The sequence below is a fragment of the Pteropus medius genome, unplaced genomic scaffold, assembly GCF_902729225.1.
Source record: "Pteropus medius unplaced genomic scaffold, Ma_sr-lr_union100, whole genome shotgun sequence".
Classification (NCBI taxonomy): Eukaryota; Metazoa; Chordata; class Mammalia; order Chiroptera; family Pteropodidae; genus Pteropus; species Pteropus medius.
Window position 1 is genome coordinate 1,300,822 of NW_024342645.1, and position 20,164 is coordinate 1,320,985.

The 20,164-nt window shown below is 46.1% G+C and overlaps 1 long non-coding RNA gene across 2 annotated transcripts in view; it reads left to right on the forward strand.

Moving 5' to 3' along the window:
- Positions 1 to 19,859, forward strand: part of LOC120605717 (uncharacterized) — a 29,267-nt gene extending 9,408 nt beyond the window's left edge. For both annotated transcript variants that reach the window (XR_005653689.1, XR_005653690.1), the window contains exons 2-3: positions 5,708 to 5,794; positions 19,644 to 19,859. This is a non-coding gene — a long non-coding RNA (uncharacterized LOC120605717). The remainder of the gene's footprint in view (positions 1 to 5,707; positions 5,795 to 19,643) is intronic.
- Positions 19,860 to 20,164: the final 305 nt, after the last annotated feature.

The following is a 20,164-nucleotide window of genomic DNA, read 5'->3' on the forward strand; positions in this document are numbered from 1 at the left end:
ACAGTGGAAACTGAGCAGAATGTTAAGCGTTTGGTGGCTTGGTCAGGACATGCTGAGAAAGGGCTGACTGTGATGAACGGAAGGTGGTGATGAGGGTCCCAATCTGGCAACTTCTTAGCCTGCTTGCCCCTTTCTCTATCTCTCTCCTCCCCTATACTCCATGCTTTGGCGCCCAGCAGGAAACCCAGACATGGCCCCAGAGGCAGCGTATTACAGCAGAAGAGGTGTGGGGCTTGGACTCAGGCAGTTATGGATTCCAATCCTAGCTCTGTTCGAATGTTCTTTGTGCCTTGGGTCTGTCCTTTCACCTCACTGAGCCTTAGTCTCCTCTTTTGTAAACCAGGTTTAACATCCACTCCACAGAGTGAAGACTGAGAAGACATCAACTATGCCGGGCAGATAGAACTAAGCACCCAGTAAATGTTGGTTCTTTTCTAGTTTACCTGGAGGAAAAAGGTCACCCTAGCCTCCATTGTGCTTTGAATGTTAGTAACACTTTCTTACATCCTCTTTGTACCCAGAGGAAGTGGGCTCATGTTCTTTATAAAGCAAATTTCCCCACTTTCAACCCTGGTTTAGGACTACAGCAGGCGACCCAGGGTATGTGTAGCTTCCCTAAATCTTTATATACTTGTGCACTTATGACAGCTGTAGTTAATTATTTGTGTAGTTATCTGCCTGATGTGTTTCTCCCTTGCTAGTCTAAAATCACTCTGAGGACAGGGGCTGTGTTACCTGTTTACAGTTGAATGCTTAGAGCCTAGCCCAGTGCCTGATAGGCCCAGAGTAGAATGGTCAACATACGCACCGCCTCACCGCTCCCCCTCTCAGAGTTCTCTGGTGTCTTATTTCACGTTGTTCCTTAGCTCAGAGCACTGTCTGTATTTCTCACTTGGCCTTTATGTAGATTACCTTGAATTAACTCTTCCTGTGAGTATCTCTTGTCTCTCTGAGTGCAGGCTTCTTGAGGAAGGGGAGGGCATTTAGATCTTCAAGAGAAGGACATGCAACTGTTCTATGTGCCAGACATGGTTGATGTCTTCTCAATTTTCACTCTAGAGTGGATGTTAAACCCGTTTTACAGAAGAGGAGACTATAACTCAGGGAGGTGAAGGAGTGCTGAGGCCCTGTAATTCGATGGACGTGAATAACTGAAGGAGAGAGTGCTGCTTCTATCTCTCCCCCTCCCCCTCCTCTGTGGCCCTTTATTAGGCACCTGCCACACCAGCCCAGCCCACCTCCAGGTGCCCTAGGCACCTCCGTGCTGCTGGGGCTGCCCGCAGGTGCACGAGTGCTCAGCGCCACCTAGCGGGCTGGGGCCGGGTAAGAGCACGTCCCAGTCTTCCCCAGACTGTGCAACTGGCGATTGCTCCGCGTCACAGAGTCCAGGAGGCCCAAGATACTGCCCCTGTCTATGTCCAGAGAGTGTGGAGACCTTCCAGAGAGAGCGTTACTGCTCCCGGGTTCCGGGGAACCCTGGGCCCGATGGCAGCAAATACCCAAGAGGTGCCCTTCCCCCCGCCCCCCGCCACACACACTTCGTGTCTTTCTCATCCTTCCTCAGCCACAAAGAGGCCGTTTATTTGGAAGAGTAGCCAGGTTGTGGTAGGAAAGCTGAAAGGGACATATGGATACACTGCCCCTCACCTCCCCGCAGCCGGTAGCACTTTGAGGGGGACTCGGAGGCATGGGGCTGGGACTGGTTCTAGGGGAAAGCTCTGCTTCCGTCAGGCCAGCTCCTTGCCTGCCCCCGTCGCCTAATTTTTGCATCCACCTTTGTGTAAATCCGAAACAAATGGTTCATCCCAGGCTGGCCTATATACCCGCCCCAGTGTGTGGTCTCCTCTCCCAGCAAAGATGTTGGTGGCACTTAGGGGTCCTTTTAAATACCAGGCAAGGCCAATATTGTTAGGAAGGAAGAACTGATGTTACAGCTGCTGCAAAGACAAATATATGTAGTAATGCATTCCAGGCTGATGAGAAGGTTTGAATATGCTGCTGCTCTGGTTTATCAGTGCCTGGTCCTCTCCATAGAAGATGTAATAGGTGACTCACAATACCCAGAGGAAGAAGTTTGAGGGGACTATGTGAAGGGGGATGGGAGGCTGGAGAAGGCGGGGGCAGGAACAGTTTTGGCAGCAAGGATTCCCTGAATCTCTCTTCTTATCTTACCCCTAGAGGTGTAGTTGGATTTGACCTTTGGCTAGAGGTGGTGCTTCTGAGCATTCTACAAATTCCTGCTTCATCACTTCTGTGACAGGGAAGTCCTTACCTCTCACAGCTTCCAAATTCTGGGCACTCTGACCCTTTAGAGTCCTGGGCTTCCAGAACTGCCCCAGGTTTCCTACCAGTCCATCTACATCTGAGGTAGACCCAATACCCTACTACCTTGCCCCAGTCCTGGTTCCTGACCCACCCCTTTCTTACAGTTAGGCCGCAGTAAGGGTGGTGGGATGGTGGCTGACAGTTGGTTCTCATAAAAAGACAACTGGGAGTGGTAGAAAACAGGCTAATTGAAATCCCACTTGGTGCCTGCCTGGAAGCTTCTGCTTGCCACCTGGATGGCTGTGTGTACACAGGAATCGCTGGGTGCTAGGGGAGGGTTTGGGTGGGGCTGATGGCTTGCCTGGTTTAAAACACTCCTTCCTGATCCCCAAAGCCAGTGTGGAGAGTGTGCCTTTGTATGTCTCTATTTGTGCTCACATGGGTGCTGGGAGATGTAGGTTTATTCACATATTCACAGTCTTGGGATTGGAATGGACTTGAGAAGAGATCCCTGACTCCCACCCTGCTTTTGCCACATTCATGCCAAATGCACATCTGGATTCTGCTCACTTGCTCCTAGTGACAGAGAGCTCACTACTTCCCAAGGCAGTTTACTGGCAGGACTCTGGGATCTTCTCTGACAATTGGAATACTGAATTAGAAACTGTGCTGGGCAGCCTAGACATTCCTCCTGTCTGCCACTACAGGAAAGCAGAGCCAGGACAAAGTGTCAAGAAACAGCACCTTGATATAGTTACAGCCAATGTTTACTGAGTACCTGCTATCAGTCAGGCACTGCGCTAAGTGTCACCCATATAATAATCTTTATAAAACTCTATGAAGTCATGTTTGTTGTTAGTCCATTATATTGAGGAGAGCTGAAGCACAAAGAAGTTAAGGTGTGTGCCTGAAATTTCATAGCCAAAAGTGGCAAAGCCAAGATTCAAAACCAGGAGCTCTAACTCTGCCTGAGCTTAGTCACCATGTGAAATTGCAGGCAGCACCCAGAGAGTGAGAGAGTGAGCATGTGTGTGTGTGTGTGTGTGTGTGTGTGTGTGTGTGTGTGTGTATCTTCACCACCTTTTCTGGGAAGCAGACCCCAGTGGTGTTATGTGGCAATTGGGAACCCTGGACAAGGAATTAGGAGACCAGAAATTGCCCTTTTCTTCTTTCTCTTCCTCCCTTTTCCCTTCCCCTGTCCCTCCCCCTCCTCCCCTCCTCCTCCATCACCATTGCCTCACCATCTGAATTTAAAGTCATCTTCTGAGTAGTTATGTATTCAGGGGTTCTGAAGCAAGAAACTTTGGGAGTTTCCAGGCCAAGACAGATGTGTTGGTCTAGACAGATACTAGAGGACATACTCATAGTGATGTAGCATAGGATAAATGTGGTTGGTTGGCTGGGAAATAAATGGGGAAGATCTATATTTCCATTCCACATCAGCTGAGGGTTAGGCAGTGTTTTATGTTCGATTTTATGTCTAGACAGAGTTTGGGGGTAAGGTTATCACTTCTGATCAGTGCAAGAAGGCTTCTCCAGGTGCAGCTTTCAGGAGCTCTCCTGCCGTCATGGCTTTGTCATCTGTGTTCAAGAGTAAGACTTGGGTAGAGTAGGGCAAGGGAACAAACACTAGATTGGAGTCAGGACACTGGGATCTTTGGCCTTGGATCTGCCACCAGCTTGGTGTGTGACCTTGATGAATTATCCTGCCCTTTTGGGTCTCTACTTCCTCATTTGTAAAATAAGAGGTTAAGCCCTGTTGGTCTATCAGGCCCCTTCAATGTGTGTACTCCCTGAAGTCTGTCAAATAAGGCTGCTGTGTGCAGGTGGGCAGACTGTACGTTGTGCAAAGACACTTGGCCAAGAGGTGGATGGGGGCTGATAATCTAGCCTATGCTATTCTCACCAGGCATACGAGGTATTTTTTTTTTTTAATTTGTGCAGGGGCACTACAAGGAACAGCAGTGGACCTGCAAGGTCTCCATGCAGACTGCCTCCTTGTTGTTGGAATCCAAGTTGTAGGGTGTGATAAGGAGAGTTTCTTTATCAGAGAGTGAGATGTTGGGTTAGGGGAATGAAGCATAATGACTATGGAGGGAGGACTAAGGTGAGGTTCTACTGTCCATTAACTGCCCAAGAATGCTGGTTGAGCAGGGAGCAGTGGGAAAACATCAGCTTAGAGCTCAATCTGGGATAGAGAGGAAGGTTGGGGGTAGGGAAGGAAGGGAGGCAGGTCTGAGCTGACGGTGGGTGATCCACTTGGAATGGGCCCTTGGGCTGAGGTCAGGGCTCCCCTGGGAGGTCTAGCTCACCCCTGTCTCCAGTCACTCCTGAGCAGCTGGTCTCTTTGGAGCAGCCCTTTCTGCTGAACTTCCATTTAGAGGGACATGGGAAGGACTTGGGATTTTTCCTGGGCCTTCTGAGAAGGCCGTAGACTCTTTTAGAGGGTGTTCCCTTATTCAACAAATGATTCTGGAGGCCTAATCTGTGCCAGGCTCTGTGATGAATAGACAGGCATGAACTCTACTCTCAGGGAACTTACAGTCTAATTGTGCCTTTGTCACGGGTCTAAAGGGATATGGCCCTTGTCATCTGAGATGGGGGAGATCTGAGGGCACTGTTAGATAGTTTGGTGTTTACACTGGGCTCAGTCTGAGGCAAAGGGTTTTACCCTAGAACCGAGACTATGGGAGGCTACCAGTTTGGGCCTTATTGGCTTTTGAGAAGTAAAAGATATTGTGGAGACAAATTTCTGAGGCTCCCCAGTATCCAGGGAGGATGTGGGGTCACTGAGGAGGAAAATTGGAGGCAAAGGGCTTCTGGAAGGGAGAAAGGAGAGGTGGGCAGGCTGGGAAGTTTCTGTGGGGGAAAAGCTTCACTTTCACTTGGTCAGGGGATGGACTGAAAATGAGCTGGTGTGGGAGCAGGCACTGAGGAGCTTATTCTGTGAGGCAACCTACTGCTGATCAAAGGCTGGGCCTCTGGAGACTGTTTCATCTCCCTCCCCACTCCCACCCCAGCACATAGCTGTTCAGAAGAGGTATCCCTTCTCATTCTTTTGGATCTTCTCAGTAAATCCTATATTATCTGGCATTTGATGTTCTTTCACAAGAGAAAGTTACCTCTTTGTCTAACTCAAAGTTCTTCCTACTGTAGGTCCTGCTCATTCCCACACAACATATCAGGTACAAGTTTTGGATGTCAAACCATTAGAATGGCCAAGCTTTTCCTGGCCACTCTGTCTCCTCAGCACTTCAGTGGTGTAGGTTTGGAATGAAGCATGATTAAGCCCCGGAGCTGTCATCTCTGCAGTGACAGCTACAGGCATGCCCTTCTGCCTGGGCCAGGCAGGCATACCCCACCCTCGCAAGGTGCCCACCACCCCTGTCCTTTAAAAGAAAGAGACTACAGGGAAGCTGATCATCTGTCTCTTGCTCTGAAGGTGGCTGTGCCAAGTGACATTTTGTTTTGAGAATGTTCTCCATCCCCTGGCTGCCTTGCACTCAGCTCCAATATCCAGTGAAGTGAGGTATGTGCTCTGAGCAGCTCAGGCTGGAGAGGCAGCTGCCCTGGGGTGGAGGCAACAATGTGTCTGTATATTCTACTCTGTATTATAACAATAATCATGATGATGATGATGTTATTAATATTAAAGAGCTAACATTTATTGAGCTCTTACTATGTGCCAGACACTGTTCTAAGTGCTTATATTTATGTAATAGTTTGCTATTGCTGCTGTGACAACTGACTACACACTTAGTGGTTTAAAGCAATACAAATTTATTATCTCACAGTTCTGTGGGTTAGAAGTCTGACAAAGGTCTCACTGGGCTAAAAATCAAGGTGTAGAAGGGGCTGCATTTTTTTCTGGTGATTCTAGGGCTGATTCCTTTTCCCTACATTTATATTATAGCTTTCCGAGGCCTGCATTCCTTGTCTTGTGGCCTTTTCTTCCATTTTTGAAGCCAGCAACATTGTATCTCTGATGCTTCTTCTGTAGTCACATCTCTCTGTAATCCAGCTGGAAAAGATTCTTTGCTTTTAAGGACTCATGTAATTAGGTTGGACCCACCCAGACAATCCAGAACAATCTCTCCATCTCAAAGGCCATACTTTAAACACATCTACAAAGTCCCTTTGCTATGTAAGATAACATAGTCACAGGTCCCAGGGGTTAGGGCATGGACATTTTTTAAAGCCCATTTTTCTGCTACCACAACAAACTTGAACTTTTTTTTAACTTGGTGATATTTAATGCAAACAATAAATTTTTATTTTTGAACATATAAAATTAGATATACATATATTTTTTTCCCAAGGTTTTGATTTCTATTTTTTTGGTTTTTCTTAAAATTAAAAAAAAATTAAATTAATTTAAATTACAGTTGGCATTCATTATTATATTAGTTTCAGGAGTATAGAATAGTGATTACACATTTATATAATTTATGAAGTAAACCCCCTGGTAAGCCTAGTACCTCCCTGACACTATACATAGTTGTTATAATATTATTAACTATATTCCCTATTCTGTACTTTATATCCCTGTGATTATTTTGTAACTGCCAATTTGTACTTCTTAATCCCTTCTCTTTTTTCACCCAGCCCCCTAATACCCTTCCCACCTGGCAACTATCAGTTTATTCTTTGAGATATACATAGTTTTTATTTTTCAATTCTAGTTGACATGCAATATTATTTTGGTTTCAGGTGTATAGCATAGTGGTTAGACATTTATATAACTTAGAAACTGATCCTCCCAATAAGTCTGGTACCCCCTGACACTATATACATACTTATTACAATGTTATCGACTATATTTCCTATGCTGCATACTATAACTGGCAATTTGTATTTCTTAATCTCTTTCAACTTTTTCACTCAGCCCCCAACACCCCTCCCATCTGGTGATCATCAATTTGTTCTTTATATCTATGAATTTGTTTCTGTTTTATTTGTTCATTTGTTTTTTAGATTCCACATATAAGTGAAATCATATGGTATTTTATTTGTCTGACTTATTTCACTTAGCATAATAGTTCCATCCATGTTGCTGCAAATGGCAAGATTTCATTCTTTTTTATGGCTGAATAATATTATATTTTATATACGCATCACATCTTTATGCATTTGTCTATCAATGGACGCTTAGGTTGCTTTCATATCTTGGCTGTTGTACATAATGCTGGAATGAACATAGTTTTTTGAATTAAAGTTTTGATTTCTTCAGCTAAAAACCCAGAGTTAGAATTCCTGGGTCATATGATAGTTCTATTTTAACTATTGGAGGAATCTTCATACTGTTTTCCATAGTGGCTGTACCAATTTATAATCCCACCAATAGTGCACAAGAATCCCCATTTCTCCATGTCCTTGTTGTTTGTTGATTTATTGATGATAACCATTCTGACAGGTGTGAGGTGATATCTCACTATGGTTTTGATTTGCATTTCCCTGATGATTAGTGATGTTGAGTATCTTTTAATGTGTCTGTTGGCCATCTGTATATCCTCTTTGGAGAAATGTCTATTCATGTCCTCTGACCATTTTTCAATTGAATTTTGTTTTGATGTTGAGCTGTATGATTTTGTTATATATTTTGGATATTAACCCTTTATCAGATGTATCATTTGTAAATATCTCCTCCCATTCATTAGTTTGCTTTTTAGCTTTGCTGATAGTTTCCTTTGGGTTACGAAAGCCTTGTAGTCCCATTTATTTTTGCTTTTATTGTCTTTGCCTGAGGAGACATATACAAAAAAATATTACTAAAAGCAATATCAGAGAGTTTATTGCCTATGTTTTCTTCAGGAGTTTTATGGTTTCAGGTCTTACATTTAAGTCTTTAATCCATTTTGAATTTATTTTTATATAATCTAAGAGAGTGGTCTAACTCCATTTTTTTGCACGTATCTGTCCAGTTTTCCCAACACCATTCATACTTGAATTTTTTCACCTAATAGACCAGTGAGGTATGTAGTCTTATTTCCCTCATTTTAAAGATAAGGAAACAGGCACAGAGATGCTAAATATCTTACCCAAGATTACCTTACCAGTAGTAAGGACTATGAGAGGCTACCAATTTGAGCTTCATTGGCTCTTGAAAAGTACAACATTTAGTGGAGACAGACTTTTGAGCCCTGCCGCCTCCAGTATTCAGGGAGGATGGAGGCGTCACTGATGAGGAAAACTGGAGGCAAAGTTTTCCGGCAGCCAAGGAGAGGTGGGCAGGCTCTATTTGGGATTTAAATTGAGGCAGCCTGACTCTATAGTTTTGTACCTTAGTCACTGTGATAAAAGCGGAATCAGAGAGCAGGAGGCAGACAGTGTCAGGTTTCATGTGGTATAAGGCCAAGTTTCTCTAGATCAGCAAAGCAGTGGAGCAATATGTGTTTATCGAGCACCTACTATGTGTCAGGCCCTGGGAAGGGCTTTCAGGAGGATGTGACAGAGCTCCAGCCTGAGCCCTTGTACTAAGGTCTTTCTCTTTTCATGTCTTATTTCTGTATGAAGGGATGGGAAGGTTAACTGCAGAGGTTAACTAGAAGAAAGGACTGTGCTATTGCGAGTTTAGGACCTGGGGCTCTGGATGAGCCCTGGTGGAGGACTAGGTTGCCCTGCACCCCATAAGACCCTGTTGGATCAGCCCAGAGCCTGTGGGGACTGACTCACCAGGCTGACTCTTGTGTCCATCCATCACAATGGGGAATGGCCCTCAGTGAGCCTGGAACCTGCAAATCATAGAAATTAAGACCAAATAGAGGGGGAACCAGCAGCCCCCCTGGCAGGGCTTCTGGCCATCGAGGAAGCTCAGGAACTTTATGGATGTTTCCTCCAATTTTGTGGTCCAGCTAGCAGGCAAAAACATGCTAGCTCAGCACAAGGCCTCTGCTAGATGCTTCTGAGTAGGAGGGAGGGCACCACCTCTGCAGGATTCTCAGCACCCTTCCCAACACTCTGCTGGCCCTGCTTTCCCAACCCCAGGGATCACTAACGTCAGCATCCAGTCTGCTTGTAGGGCCTCCTCAGCCTCATACTATGGGCTCCTTTCTCTTTATGCTCTGCTCTGTCCTTCACACAAACCTCTGGAGGATGGAGCCCACAGAGCCAGAGGAGGAAGAAAAACAACGACAAGTCACCTTGCTGGGCTGCAGGCCACTGGCCTACCCTTGCTCTTGCCTCTTCTTCTGTGCTCCTATATCACTCAACTGCTGGAAGAGCTTCCTGCTTCCCGCCAGGGGCAACTCCCAAACGAACCCATCTCCTTATTTTTTTTTTCCAGGGGAAAGAGGCTAAGCTCTTGATGTGCAAACTGTGGTGTGCTGGTGATGGTGGCAGGATGGTGCGATAGGTGCAAGGCCCAAAACAAAAATAATTCTCCAGTTCTCCAGGTCCTTTACCTTTAATCCTAAGGTCATTCCCAGCTCTACCATTCTATGATTCATCATGGCATCTCTACCTTGTGACTCATCTAACTGGTCTTGGGTTCATGGTTTAACCTCTCTGTGCCTCAGTTTCCTCACATGTAAACAAAGGATAACAATAACATCTATCTCATAGGGTTATTATGGGGAGTAAATGATTTAAATGTGTAAAGTGTTTAAAATGGCACCTGCCACTTAGAAAGTGTTATACAGTATAGTTATTATAATTGTTTTTTATCGTTCATGTTATTAAAAAGACCATATTATGTTGTTTTAAGATTGCGGGGTCTAGAATCAGGAAAACCTAGGTTGATTAGAGTCCTAGATGTTCCACTAATAAGCCGAGTGACCTGTAGATGGCAAAAGACCTGGGAAAGTGGCTTTACCTTTTGGAGCCTCAGTTTCTTTATATGTAAAATAGGTATAATAATAGAGATAATGACAATGTTGTAAAGTTATTGTGATCATTAAATGAGACAACTGAATAAATTCGCTAAGTTAGCTGTAAATTACCTAGCACACAATTGCTTTATCATCCTGACTGGAGATCGGATTTAAGACAGTCTCTAAGGGAGCAGGTGGGACTCCGACGAATAGTCATAATTTTCAGAATGACCAAATTATGCCAGAAAACTTCATAGGAAGAGTGCCCGCTCTTGATTGGACAATGGGAAGACTCAGAGCAGGACTCCTGGTTCTATTCCCAGGCTACCGCAGGACCAGAAGTGGGGCGGTAGTAGTGGCAGTGGAGATGGTGGGAACTGGCCCCTTTGTGGGTTTCTCATACTGAGAGGGAGTAGACACACTGCCAGACCTGTGAAGGGCACAGATGGGCTTTGTCACTGGTGGGCACCTGCTTCTGGTAATGGCACACCCAGAGTGCCTGGACACAGCAGGGTGTGGGGGGAGAGCGAGATAAGCATCATACTCACTAGAGCCTTCCCTGACCTGCAAATCTGTTAAGTTCCATGTTATACACTCTCAGTACTCTCTATTCTTTGCTTTTTTAGCTCATCACAATTTATAAATATGTAACTTTTAAGTGATTATTGAATGTTTGTCTCCCCCACTAAAATATAAGCTCCCTGAGAATACAGGCCATGTCTGAATAGCTCACCATGGGATCCTAGGACTTGGAACAGTACTTAGCATGTTGTCAGTGCTCAATAACTTCTTGATGACCGAATAATAATAGTAGTAGCTAGAGCTTCTTTAGCTTCTGTTATGTATTAGACAGTATTCTAGGCTTTTGACATATATTAACCCATTTAAACCTTACAATAGTCCTACGAGGTAGTTACTAATGTTATCCCTTTTTTACAGATGTGGAACCTGAGCTACAGAGAGGTTAAGTAACTTGCCCAAGGTCACACAGCCATCAGCAGGTAGAGTTGGTATTCAAACCAGGCAGTTTGTCACCAGAGTCCTTGCTTTTAACTGCAATGCTATACTGGCTCTCTAAATAAATGAATGCATAAACCACATTAGATATTTGTAATGTATAATGTATTTGGATAAATGAGTTTTGGGGGAGGGAGTGAATGGCATGACTCCTACATATTAGGTGACATGGTACAGATGAGCAGGATACAACTGGCCCCTGCTTATATGGAGAGGAACAGGGAACCGAGGACAGGCCTTTAGGAGGAAGTCTCTTTCTCATTGCCCTCTTCTTCCTCAATTAGGTATTGAAGTGTAAGGAGTAACTGCATACTCAGGGTTCTCTAACTTGTTGTGGTTGCTGGCTTTTTCTTTCTAGGACTAAGGAAGCACATGGGCACAGGAATCCCCAAATTCTCTGTGCTGGTCCCTGCCTCCCTCCCGGCCTCCTGTGACCCTGGAAGCACCTGAAGGTTGGGTGGGAGTGGGGGGATTGCTTTGTCATTGCAGGAGGGGTTGAGGAAGGGAAACCTGGAAATGCTTCTAATCATCTGGTCCCTGGTTCCTGCCAAATCGGTCCCCCAGCTATGTCCCCTTACTGCCTGATATCCCTGTGCCTCTTCAGCATTTCTCTTCCCAACTGTTTGGTGCCTGGCATGTCCCGCTCTCTTTTCCAGCCAGACCTCCCCCTGCTGCAGTCACCTCCTGTTCATGCACTAGCCTGCTTTTCCAGGAGCCTTCCTATTGTGTGTGATGAGAAAATACAAGGAACATGACTTCTGCTGTCCTCTTGGCAGTCAGCTTTAGCTCTTCCTCTGGGATTTTTGTCATCCAGGGAGGGGCATATTTCAGCATAGTCCTTCAGTCCTTAGCACTGTAGATTCTGTTGGCCATGATTGGAGTGTGTGAAGGACACAGAGCCAAGATGAAGAGCCACATTTATAGGCATTGGTCTGTGCCACAGAAGTATTATGTGATGCAGAAGCCTTCAATGACTTGAGATCTTTCTTTCATGGAGAGTACGACATGTGGTTGGGAAAATTTTATGTTCACTTAATATGGGTGGGAGCTAACCTTCAAGGGACATATACGAGAGATGCAGTAGGGCACTAAACTGCCTTCTAAGTGGCAGTGGGGAGAATGGGGATGGGATTGTTTTTCTGCAGAGCTTTGGCTTTGCTAAGTGAGAATGCAAGTTTGGGGTCAGAGCTGAATTGTTCGGGACTCTGGAAGGAGGCCTGGCTCTGTCCTTCTCCGACCTCTGCCCCAGCCTACACCTCAGGGCTTAGTCTTACCCCCAAACCAATGGGAAACAAACCTTCCAAGAATATCTCTATGAATATCCTCTGGCTCTGGCTGAAGGCAAAAAGCTGAAGGCTGATGGTAATGTTCTGCTCTTAGTTTCATTATTAATACATGTTATGTGTGTACAAGCCTCATGTCTTCACTTAAAATGGGATGAGGTGGGGCTTGGTCCATGTGTCTCCTAAAGGCACTTCCACTTTAGGATTTCAAGAATATGGAGCTATTTGGGAAGTCCCTGGGGCTTTAAAACAAAAACCTACCTCTGAGAACATGAATTAAAAAGGTTAGAAAGGAAAGTACCTACTTTGTGGTGGGCACAATGCCAGGGATTTCACATATGTTATCTCATTTAATCCTCACAAGAACTCTATTCTTTCTTTTTCTTTTAACAGAAGAAACTAGAGCTTAGAAAGGCCTAAGTATTGCTCAAGGTCACACAGTATGAAGTAGAGACAAAATTTGATGACGGGTTGTATAACTCAAGGTTTGCACTTAGTGCACTGCTTGGAGATAGAAGTGGGTGCGGGGTTGGCAGGTATTGGTGGTTGCCGTACTGAGAGCAGAGAGCAGAGAGCAGAGAGACTTGTTCAGGGATGGAGACTAGCATATTCCATGGACATTAACTCCTGGGGAGGAAGGAGGAAACTCCTGCAGAGGGGTGGAATGGAAAGTGTGGGAGGTGAAGACAGGAGAGGACCTTGAAAGCAGCTGAGGGAGGCTGTCAGAAGGGGGCCCAGAGAAGGGAAGGTGGCTGCCTGTCCCCCAGAAGTGTGAAAGCACGTCTTGAGGGGTGTCCTGTCCTGTGGGCTGCTGAATGTAGTAAAGTCCATGGCTTGCCTGCCCTCACTCTCTCTCCAGGTCCCTGGAGCATACTCCGTACTACACACATGCACAGACATGCTCTGTCGTCCTCTGTCACGTACTCGACCACAGACACAAACATGGCTGCATCCTGGCTTACTTACTCTGACAGCACTTCACCTCCTGTCATTTTCCTGTTCCCAGCCCCATCCACATTCAAGTGTGTGTGTTTCCTCCCTTGGCCCGCATAATGCCCTATTGGCCTATCTTGGGTTTGTACAAGCACACCCACAATATGATAATCTGTTGTTTGTCTCCTTTACACACACACACACACACACACACACACACACACACACACACACACACAGAGTCTATCTCTTTGCTTCTCAACTTCTTGTCTGCTGGTCTTCCTTTCTCTTCAACCCATGTACAACTCAGGGTCCTAGAGAACCCCATTAGTCTTTAAAGGATCTGGGCTATTTCTCCTCTTGTTTTTTCTCCTCACTGCTTTTTTGCAGGTTCTCCCAGCCTGGCTACAGTCTGGCAGGCCACTCCTGGAAGTGGCACCCAGGAGCAGCTGGCTGGGGATGGCTGCGTGGGTGTGACAGGCAGGACTGTGAAGGGATCTGTTTGCCTTAGATTCTTTTCTGTGAACATTTTTTTTACATTTGCCATGATATTTCGTTGATTTCAGCTGGTGTCATTGGTATGTGGCGGGGGCTTTGACGTCAGGTAGAGCAGGGGCAGATCATGGACCCAGGAGTCAGGAAATCTTGGCGCAAGCTCCAGAGGAACCTTGGTTTCCTCATCAGATATCTGAGCGGTTTGGAACTGATGATCTTTAGGAGACTTTTACTTTATTTAGAATCTATCTGCACCCTGTCTGTTCCAATTAAAATCTCTCTCTCTCTGTTAGGTATTTGTATGCACAGACATCATACATGCAAATGTGTGGACACACACACATGCACCACCCCTTACCTCATCCAACTGCAGTTTAGCTACTCTATGTTTTCCAGGAAATTTTGAACTCATCTAGGCTGCAGGGTCCTTCTCAGGGTGAGGGCTGCAATCAGAGAGGGTGTATGTGCGTGTGTGCATGCACACACAGACACACATATTCTACACCATTTTGAGGTACATCTCTGGGTTGAAATGTGCCTTCACATGACAATGACTCAGGAACTCACGAGCTTTTGTACTTATTCCCTTTGATAAAAGACCTGACTCCTCAGGCTTGTTCTTGCTGCTCCCCACCACCTCCTTCTTGACTATAAAGAAGAAAAGGGAGGTAGAAGCCCAAGAAGGGGTATGGAATGAGCTCAGGACCTTGGAATGTCAGAACTGGCAGGGATAACCCTGAGTGCTAGTCTAGTTGACAGATTTCCAAACATTTCACCTAAAGCATGGGACCTTGGTTCTGACCAACTCTTACCTTGACATGCAAACAAATAAAATTAATTAAAGCCCAGCTGCTGAGAGTAAGATGGTTGAGGACTGGTGGCCACCTACTCAGCATCCCCTGGTCCCCCATCACCACTCCTACTTGCCCCTTGAGTGAGTGAGCTTCCTGTAGCCCCTTGGTGCTTTGTCAAATACAGCTTAAAATCCATCTATGTAGCCCATTACTTCTCCAGTATGGTGCCTGGACGAGAAGCCATAGTTTTGCCTGCAGACTTGTTAGAAATGAAGATTCTCAGGCCCCACCCCAGACCTGTTGAATCAGAACTCTGGGTGTGGGCCCAGCAATTTATGCTTAGGTCCTCCAGATGACTCTGATGCAAGCTACAGGTTGAGAAGCTCTGGGATAGTACAACCTCCTTGCTTTACATATGAGGAACTAAGGCCCAGAAAGGGGTGTGTTTACCCAAGGTCTCAGAAAGCGGTATTATTGTCAGGCTTTGTTTCAAGGCCAGATCACCTGTCTGTAAGAGTCTATGTGTGAAGTGTGGAGTGTTCCTGCCCTGGTTCTCCTGCTTCCCTCGGACTGGCGTGAACACTTAGCAGGCTAGGTTGGAACCCTTTTCATGCAGAAAGTCTCTGCACTGAGTGATGGCCACTGAAGGCAGCCCCTGGCCTGTACATGAGGAGGGTAGTGTATAAGGGCCCCACTGAAGGCAGAGACTTGGGGTGTAGCTGGTACGTCTAAACAGTTTTCATGGAAGAAACAGATTCCAGAAGATAAGACCTGAGGAAACAGCAGTGTGTGAGCGCAGACCTGTGTGAGGGAGTGGGGAAGGCAAGCTAGGCATTGAGGAGGAAATCTCAGAGGGCCTAGGCTGGCAGGGTGACATAGGCTGGGGGGTGGGTGGGTAGGTAAAGGAGTGCAAGTACTCAGTGCACCAGCCCTGCTACTAGTTCTCCAGAAACCTGGGACTTCTCCAATGAATTAGGGTGCATTTAACATCTCCAGGTAATTAGCCGCTGCCTGCTACCTATGAAGGAGAGGAAGTCTGGAGCCAGGCAGCTTTGAAAGGCCTTGTTGCTCCTTGACAAACTGGTCTGGGGAGGTTTCAAAGACAACTTCTGAGCAACCCGCATGTTTCATGATCATTAGATCCTCACTTCCCAGTCTCCAAAGACAAACAGAGGAATTTAAGCGTTTTCTTCCTTCTTTGGAGACATTTCATTCTGAGCTGTGAGCTTTCAGCTGGGGAGGAGGCAGAGCTGGCTGAGCTCCTTGTTCCTCCAAATCCACAGCCCAAGCAGAGCCTGGCTCCATCCTCTCGGCACACTGGAAACTGTCCAGGGCCCCCCAGAAGCTCTGCACCAACTCCCTCCCCCAAGGCTAGTTGAGTAAGTGCCCATGGTTGGCTGGGGGTGGGCATTGGGAGGTTCAGTCCAGGTACTGCTGGACTTTAAGCTCAGTGAGGACAGGACCTAGAATTATTCTTTGTTCTTATCTCTCTGGCATCTAACTGCTCAATAAATGTTTATAGAATGAGTGAATGAAAGACTGAATGAGTATGCTGGTATTTGCCTGTTGCTCCCAGATCTATGTCCTGCCTTCCTCTGCCCTGTTTTGTGGCATTTGGAACTACATTTCCCAGGCTCCCTTGCCTACAGGCTTCTGGATATGTTCAGCTAATCAGAGTAATAGGAAGAAGGTAAAGTGTGGGAAGATGGGGAAACCCAGGATATTTCTTCCTCTCTCTATTTCCATCCAGGTTTCTGCAGCACCTATGTCTCCTCTGGCTCCTGCTGAAGAGCCCCTTCCTGCATAGCTAAGCTCCCTCTGGCAGATCCGCAATGTTTTCAGCTTCAGTCTGGTAGCCTCAGCTCCTGATCTCCTGGAACACTACCTCCTCCCTGCAGCCCCAGGAAAGTGGCGGCTTCCTGCTGTTGCTAATCTCTGGGTTGTCCTACCTCTTCTGTCACCTGTACAACCAAACCGCTGATTTAAATCTTTCTGCTCAAAAGGCATAGAGTGGTTTTTGTTTTCTCAGTGGACTCAGTGGGATAAATGAGTGAATGTTCTGCTTATGTTCTTCAGGAAGAAGACTGTGTATGAGCAACAGATCTGAGCAGGTTTGATCTGCCTGGGACCTGGAGTCCTACAGATGTGGCAGCCTTGTTCTGGGCAGAACACCCCACCTCACCCCCAAAGTCCATGCTTCTGGCATGTAGGTGCTGCTGTAGCCCAGGGACCATCTTCCCCCTAGCCCAGTATTGTTTATTCCTTCTGAGCTTGACTGTGCTGCATGAGCGAGAATATAACGCAAGTACAAAGGAACAGCAAGGTGCAAAGAGGAAAAAGCCATCTACTGCCTGCCTGACCCTGTGTGGCCCTTCTAGTCTTTGTCTCTGTGAAGGCTCACAAGGACTCTGCTATCTTCATTTTAAGGAGGAGACCGATACTCTAAGAGCTTAAGTGACCTCTTTGCTCTTTCACAAAGGGTCACGCAGTTCTGTGCATATGGTCTCACTTTTATGCCTCTTTTTGCCTACCTGCCCATCCTCACTGTTTCTGCTCACTTTAAACACTCACAGTCCTTCACCAGTCTCTGACTGGTCTGCCTGCCCCCAAATTCACCTTCTTCCAATGCATTCTCCACATCCCTGCCAGGGCCATTTTCTAAAACATAAGTTGAACCACATACCACTCTGCTTAAAACCCTGCCATAACTCCTTATTGCTTAAAGAATGAGGTCCAATGTCCTTGGCATGGCAGTCAAGGCCCTGTGAGATCTAGTCCAGTATCTCTTCCAAGACAAGTATCTCTTGTCTTCCTCCATACTCACACACCACCAATAATTCAGCCTAATGAAGCCACTTAGAGTTTCTTCAACACAGCTGGTGGGTCATAGCTCTGTGCCTTTTCCAAAGCTGTGCTGTGAGCTCTGAGCACCCTCCCATCTCCCTGGGAAAATTTTTCCTCTTTCTTCAAGACCTGGTTTCAGCACCTCCTTCTGGTAGAACACCTTTCCCAGCTCTCTTGCTCCAGGTGAGTCCCTTCTCCCTGCTTCCACGCACACTTTGTCTTCTGGTTCCTGTTGTGCTTATCACACTGTATTGCAATCACCTGTTCACGTCTTTATCCCCGCCCCCCCACCCCGACTCCACCGCCGAACCACTAGTTTTTTGAGGGCAGGAACTATGTTTCACTCATACATTTATTTAAGAATGCTTATTGAGCACTAACTTTATGCTCAGCGCTGTGCCAGACCCCGAGATACTTGGTTTGTGTCATGGAATATGTGGTCTAGTGTAAAAGAATCAATCACACCAGTAACCATAATAGTAATGGAGCACATCAATAAATATTTAATTATGGATTATGAAGGAAAGGTAAAGAGTTTGCTATCCTTGATGTCTTGTACTAGTAGGTATTCAATAAATTCTACTTTTCTACTCCTGCCCCAGCCCAGCACCAGGATGTACATTTATTGCTGTATTTATAGTGCTGCTCCCACATATCCTGATCTGCAAGCTCCCTACAGAAGGGACTCTGTCTCTTTAACTTGTGTCCCCAGAGCCTGGCATGTAGCAGGTATATGATAAATATGGGTTGAGTTAAAAATGGAATTGGATCCCTGCGTGTGAGTCGAGGTGGCCTTACTATCTGCAGAAGCCCAGGCCACTGAGCAGTGCGGCCCGAGCTCTGTACATGCAGCCCTTCTTCTCCCTAAATGCTTCCTACCCTGTGGCTGTGCAACAGGAAAAGCGAAGTCCTTTCAAGTCTGTTACTTACTAGCTGTGAGACCTTGGCCTAGTCATGTAGCCTCTCTAAGCTCAATTTCCTCACCTGTAAATGGATGTAATAATAGTATCTACATCATCAGTTTGTTACAAGGTGGCTTAAGTTAATACACAGAAAGTGTTAAAGCCATGCCTGGCATCCAGTAGGTGCTCTGTAAATCTACACTATCATCATCATCATCATCATCATCATCATCATCATCATCATCATCACCATTTCTACTGTAGGTTCACAGTGAATGCCTTATTGTCACCTGTATGCATTTCCCCACCAGATCCCACACCTGGCCCATCCCCCTCTTGGGGCCTGATATGGCTAGAGGCCCATCCCTTCCTCTTGTTAGGAAGCTGTAGGTAACTGGGGCTTAATTAAGCATGCTTGACTGTGGTGTGATTAACAGCTGCTGTGAGTCAGCTGAGGTTGGGAGACAACTGGAGCGGGATATAGAGAGAAAGGGGCATAATGCTTATGATGCCTGGGGCTGTATTTCTAGGCTCAATCAGCCCACTTCATTCAGCAACTGAGAGGGACAGGGTGAGTAATACTTCAGTTCCCCCAAATTCCTCTAGCAGACCTTATCAGCCACTCTACCCCAGCATCCAGAGCTCCATAGTTACTGTTATTCATTTATTCTGCACATATTGCTTGCAGATATTACTACTGTCAGGCCTTGCCCTAGGTGCCCAGATGGCGTAGTGAATAGTCGACATAGGTCATTGCTCCCATGTAACATACAGACTTGGGAGGCATGGAGAAATAAATAGTGATTAAAATATGCTGTGATGTCTGTCACAAGGAGGGGCGGCACACAGGAGACCCCCAGAAGAACTGGCTTCTCTGTGTCCCGGGTGTCCTATCCTGCATAGCCTCCCATCACATGTTGAGGTGACATTATTTCCTTTCCTGTCTCTTGCCTACCAACTGTAGGAAACCCAAGGGCATGGAAAATGTGACATCATTCTCTGGAGCCTCCAGCTCTTGGCGCAGTGCTTAGAACATAGCAGGTGCTCAAAAAATTGGTTGGTTGGTTGAATGAACCCCAGCTCAGGAAGAAACTGCCTGCATGGACCCCTAGAACAGGGATAGCAAACTATAGCTTGTGACCCAACCCTACCTGCAGCTAGCTGCCTTTGTGTAGTCCTCATGCTAAGAATGGTTTCTACGTTTTTAAATGAGTGGATTGTGAAAATAATAATCCAAGAATAATATGCTGTAGAGACATGTGGCTGCAAAGACCAAAATCTTTACTCTCTGATGTTTTACAGAAAATGTTTGCTGACCCCTGGTCTAGAAGCCCCTGTCTGCATCTTGCTCTCCTCATCTATGAAGTGCAGAGCCTGAGTTAGATACCACAAAGGTTCTTTCCTGGTGTGAAATAATGTGATTCTGCATTCCATAGTTCTTGTCTCTGTCCTTGAGGGTCCATGTTGCACTCATTCTTGTGTCATTATCAGTCTCCACAGTGCCTGCACCTAGCAGGTGCTCAGGTAATGTTGGCTGGGTAGCGCTCTGGTTGGACAAGAGGAAGCTCAGAGCTTGGCTCTGTCGCTGCACAGCAGAATGAGCTTAGGCATGTAGTTTAACCCTCTGAGCCTTAGTTTCTACACCTGAACATGGGGATTACAATTTAACACCTACTTCCTGGGATTGCAGTAAGAATTAAAGGAGATAATTAGAGGTGGAGGTGCTTTGTAAATTCTACAGTGGCTGTGCAAATGCTAGTAACTGTTGTTACTGTTATTACTGGGCGTATTATGGGTGCTCAGCTTTGTTGCTTAGTTCCTCT